Below are 5659 nucleotides of genomic sequence, written 5' to 3' on the forward strand. Positions count from 1 at the left end.
CCAGTTCTGACCGGATGGCCGCGCCTCGCCACAGCCTTGTGTTCGTCTTGCGATGCGCCTCAACCTTACAGTTTTCAAGCCACCGCCTGGCCACTACAGCTGAGCCTCCACAGCCGTGATTCCACCTCTGCTTTGCTGCTTCACTATCCCGGCCTCACCTTGCCGCTGGAACAATCGATGAACCGTCGCCTCCGACGCCCTTGAGCCGCCTTTGCTGGAGTGGTCTTGCCTTCAAGCCGCGGCTGGATGACCTTCTCAAAGCCGTTTTCAAATCATCCATGACCCAGAATTTTTGCGAGCCGCTGCAGTGCCTCTGCCATCGCGCGGAAACCACCAGACTCCGCCTCTACTGTAGTCCTCATTTATCTGCCGCACCTTCGCTATGCTGAGCTGCCGGCAGCTTCCGCTCGGCCCTGCGTGAGCTTCTTACCACCCTGCACCGTAAACCGCTTCAGCATAAACTGTCGCCTCTGTTGCGGCTCACCCGGTCAGTCCGCATGAGCCACGAGGCCACTGGATGGGCCGCCTGCGGTTGACGTGCCTCTACCATATACATGAGCCACCGTACCGGGATATGCCTACCTTTGAGCCGACACTCGGCCTCCAAGTTTTGAGCCGCCGTCGGGTTGAGTCGCCGGCACCACACCGTTCTACCATGACCTTGCCTTCACCACGGCTGGCTCCGCGCCCTGCACCGTCACACGCCACTGCCGCAGTGTCCCATCACCGCCCATCTCCGCGGTGCTGCATCTTCCGCCCGCGCAGGGCTGCCAAGTCGCCACGCTACCTTCGCAAGCCACCGTCCGGCTCGTTCTTCATCCTCCGCAAGCTGCCGCTGTGCCCGCAAGTCACCCCCTCCGTTGAGGCCAAGTTAAGATGTCGCCATGAGTCGCCGGTCTCCGCCGAGCCGCCTCCGCCATACACTATTGTCGAATCACCTTCGCTCCCCCGCCTCCATGGCTTTAGGCCGCCCCTTCTGCAGCGATTGTCTCCGGCCTTGCAGGCTCTTACCTCTCCCACCGGTTTACAACTCGACTCAAGTGGGAGAGCCACCGAGGCCATGACTCGCCGCCGGTCCACCCCACAAGCTCCAAGTTAAAACTTCCTCTCGCGCTGCCGCAGGCCGGCATGGCCGTTTCAGCCGCTGCCTCGGACCGCCCACGCCAGACCTGGACTGCGACACCTGTCGGTTTACCACTCCGCCGCCGATTCAACCCACCGGACCTCCGCCTTGACCCACACCGTAGCGCCTCAAGCCGTCCGGCCTCGTGGTCGTCTCCGTCGAGGCTTCAAGCCGGACCCACTGCCACGCACCTCTGCGTCTGCGCCTCTTGTCCAAGTCGCCGCCCCCTGCTCTGTTGAAAGCGCCGCAGCCCACTACGGATAAACCGCCATTTCCTGAGCCACCTTTGACGCTCCCCCGCCGGGTCAACTCTTCTCCAAGTTGCCGCTTCGCCTGCTGTTGTGGCCTTCTTATAAACCGCTCCGGATTAGCCTCGAGATCGCGAGCTACTTCAGCCCGCCACGGACGCAGTTCACCTTCCGCTGTGGCCGTCTTGGCGCTACTATGGGTGCCTCTCTGCTACACTAAACCGGCTAGGGTTCAACGCATCTATACTAAATCGGGTGGAGAGAGCGAAAGCAAGTGCATGTAGTCCAGATGACATGTATCGGCAGAGGGAGGCAGATGACGTTCTGTTATTTTTTCTGGTTTAAAGGTGCTGCATCACATTGATCAAGTTACCTCTCCACGTACTTGGCAGTCACAGCATGTGAGTGTCACGGCTCACGAGTGACCTTGCATGGTATTTTCAATCAAAGTGATCCATGTACAAACCTCATGTGAGACAAGAAAAAGACAAAGGAGGGCAGGTTATGTGGAGGCCTCGTGCTACAAATACTAAAGCTATACAGAGCAGTACTATATTAGAAAGATCAACTGTTTGTTAAAAAAAGGGAGGGTCATGTGGATGTTATACTAGATCACATTAGCGGAGCTCAATGTGCATATATTATTCAGTATTACATGGCACCAGCATCTGCGTTCATCTGATAAAACAAAATCAGGTGTTATCCCTCCTATTTATTTTATAAGTACATTCCTGTGAGCACCATTACACTACCCTATTGGTGTTTTTATATACAGGTGAAATTATTATCCTATTGTGGGGATAATTATTATTCTAATGTGGCACGCACTGGCAACATTCTACAATGGCATTTTCCTCCATGTCACATTACTCGTCCACGCCGATTTACATTGCCGCGACCGGTTCATCTGCCTTGCTGCCGCGGCCGACTCGGCCGTGATTGATTTCAGCTTCACCGTGGTGATGATCAACTCTGCGGTGGATATTTTCTGGCCTACCATATCAGGTGAAATCCATCCAGTATATTTTTATATATTGCTTTCTTTAAAAGAGCAATTACTCCGTCTTGCAACGTTATCTAATGCAGGACCTTAAACCGCCATATTGGTGCAAACTTAAAGGCCGTCAGAAAATTTCTGGCTTAAAAAGAAGGATTCCGGTTTAAAATCTGGCTCAAGGGAAGGCCATCTCCCACAAAGCTTTGAAGCTCTCAGTATTGGTTTTAAAAATTTCTGGTTCAAAAGAATAATCTCTCACAAGTTTGAGTTCTCAAGAAAAATTAAGGGGACCAAAGAGAGTCTGTTGCAAGAGCACGGATCAAACATAGGTGCCCCTTGAGCACAACTCGCAATATCATTTGGGGGTTTCCTATTCAAACATAGATGTATTCACCAAAGAGAACATAGCGGTACTACCCTCTTGATTCTGGCTATCAAGCCAATATTATCATAAGAGCACAGCTCTAGTTACTTCGGTAATCCGGCTATCAACCCAATATTATCATAAGGGGCCAAAGAGAGTCTGTTTCACAGTACAGCTCAAACATGGGTATCCCTTGAGCACAGCTCACAATATCACTTGGGGCTATGTTCGAACCATAGTCACACCTCTAGATAGGCTTAAGGCCACCAGGGAAATCACTTGGGGGCTCTGGTCGTATCCGAACCATAGTCACACCTATTGATAGGCATAAGGGCACCAGGAAATCACTTGGGGGCTTGGTCGTATCCGAACCATAGCTACACCTATTGATAGGCATAAGGCCACCAGGGAAATCACTTGGGGGCTATGGGTTCGAACCATAGTTACACCTCTTGATAAGCATAAGGGCACCAGGGAAGTCACTTGGGGGCTTGGGCGTATTCGAACAATAGCTACACCTCTTGATCGGCGCAATGCCGCAATTATGACTACATGAGGGCTCTGGTCATATCCGAACCATAGCTTAAACACTCTTGATCATACATATACATCATCATATATTACATCATACATCATCATAGCATGTATCATATGTGCATGGATATACCGGCTTATATGGCAGGAATCGGTTTTCAAACCAGGTTATATTATTCAAAATCTTTAATAGCCAACATGGCTGGATTTTATTATGGTTATTAATAACCAGAATTATGATTAAGGTTTTCAAAGTCGCTTTAGCGCAATGGCTATCATATTATCAATGGATATGGTTTATTCTACAAATGAAGGAACAGTCCCGAGTCACTACAGGCTTATGACCCGTCACTTGGGGGCTACATTATTCATGTTGGGATTATATTAAATACACAAGTCTCATGTCGCCGCAAGCATGCACCATGACACTTGGGGGCTAATGCAAAGTCATTGTTTTCTCATCTTATTGAAGACCCGACTCATCACATCGTAATGAGCCGACCCTTGGGGGCTACCAATTGCTCATGTCAACAATTCAAGGTACACACGTTAAATCCATTATATTGAAGGGTCCATTGCTCAGTTGATAAAGCACAAAGCTCTTAGCCTTATGGACGTGGGTTCAACCCCTACGATGGGGGCTACACATCACTGCTCAAATCTGCATGATTATATTTACAAAGTCCCTGCTCATTATTGCATAATAACCCAACCCTTGGGGGCTACACTGGTTGAAGTTTTATAAGCATAAGGCAATTTCAAGTCCCAGGTTGCTGCAAGCATGACAACCCAGTACTTGGGGGCTACATATGTGGAATACTCAGTTCTGACTGGTGATTGAGATGAACAACCTGGATTTCTTCAAGCTTGTGACATTCATATTGAAGTAAGTCTTAAGTTGTTGCTATGCTACCTTCTTAAGACTTAGGGGTTACAATTATGACCCGGTGCCATCAATATTTGCCGGCAAGGTTCTACATTCTTAAACCGTCAAGTTCTGCATTCTTAAACCGGCAAGGTTCTACATTATTAAACCGGCAAGTTCTACATTCTTAAACCGGCAAGTTCTACTTTCTTAAAACGGCTGAAGATCAGATGAGTATTTTAAGGACGAATATTTCTGTTAAGAATTGGGAGCTGATCAAATGAATTATTCTTTACAATATTTCTCCATGACAAACCAATGTTAGCAAATTGATTATGAGGCTGGCCTATTGACCCGGATTTTCTAGAAGGAGGAAATGGCAAGGACTTAAGGATGATCAAAATCAGTTTTAACATGGATAAATCCAAATTAAACTAGGGGCTAATGTCGGGGATATACCCCGTAGTATGATCCGGCCAGGGTTATAACCCGGCTGGGACTTAGTAAACCGGCTGACAGTTAAGGCAGATAATTAAGACAGTCAGTTAACCCAGACGGTAAACCGGCAGGTTGATAAACCGGCTGACAGTTAAGTCAGGTGTTAAGTCAGATGATAAACCAGCTGACAGTTAAGTCAGATGATAAACCGGCTGACAGTTAAGTCAGGTGTTAAGTCAGATGATAAACTGGCAGACAGTTAAGTCAGGTGTTAAGTTAGATGATAACCCGCTAGGACTTAAGTCAGATGATAACTCAACAGGCAATCAAAAACCGGCAGACCATCATAAACCGGCACCAGTTATAACCCGACAGACAGTGATAACTTGGTTGCCAGGGGTTATGAAGCCTGAGACGTTACGAAGCCCAAGATGTTAAGAATCCCATGAAGAGAAGTCATAATAGTTAAGTCTTAAGTCCAAGTTGGACTCTATATGTAACCCGCCCCCTTCAACTTATATAAGGAGGGGCATGGCTCCCCAAAGAGGGATAAGTAAGAAGAAACAATCTTAAGGGTTAGGGATAACTGGGAGAGCCAGTTTACGGCGACTCCCTGGTGATGATAATAAGAGCTAGCCACAAACAACACGTAGGGTTGTTATCGGATGATGTTTCCCGGGGCCCGAAGCTGTCTAAATCCTTGTCTTGTGTTGCGTCTCTCGATTCCGCTCAACCCCTCTCATGCTACCACATAGATGCGCTAGCCTCATGACTAAGTCCTCACACTAGGACATCTGCTGTGATATTTCCACGACAGCTAGAAAAGGAGCAAATATTAGAGACCTATTCTGCATAGCTCCAAAAGTCCTGAAACTTCACGGAAGTTATTTCCAGAATATATAAAAAATACTAAGTGAAGAAAGTTCCAGAGGGGGCCCATACCCTAGCCAAGAGGGTGGGGGCGCGCCCCTGCCTCATGGGCCCCCTGGTGGCCCTTCGATGCCCATCTTCTGCTATACGAGGTCTTTCGTCTGAGAAAAAGTAATAAGCAAGCTTTAAGGAAGGAACTCTGCCGCCATGAGGCGGAACC

Source organism: Triticum aestivum, chromosome 3A (assembly GCF_018294505.1).
Source record: "Triticum aestivum cultivar Chinese Spring chromosome 3A, IWGSC CS RefSeq v2.1, whole genome shotgun sequence".
NCBI classification, from domain to species: Eukaryota; Viridiplantae; Streptophyta; class Magnoliopsida; order Poales; family Poaceae; genus Triticum; species Triticum aestivum.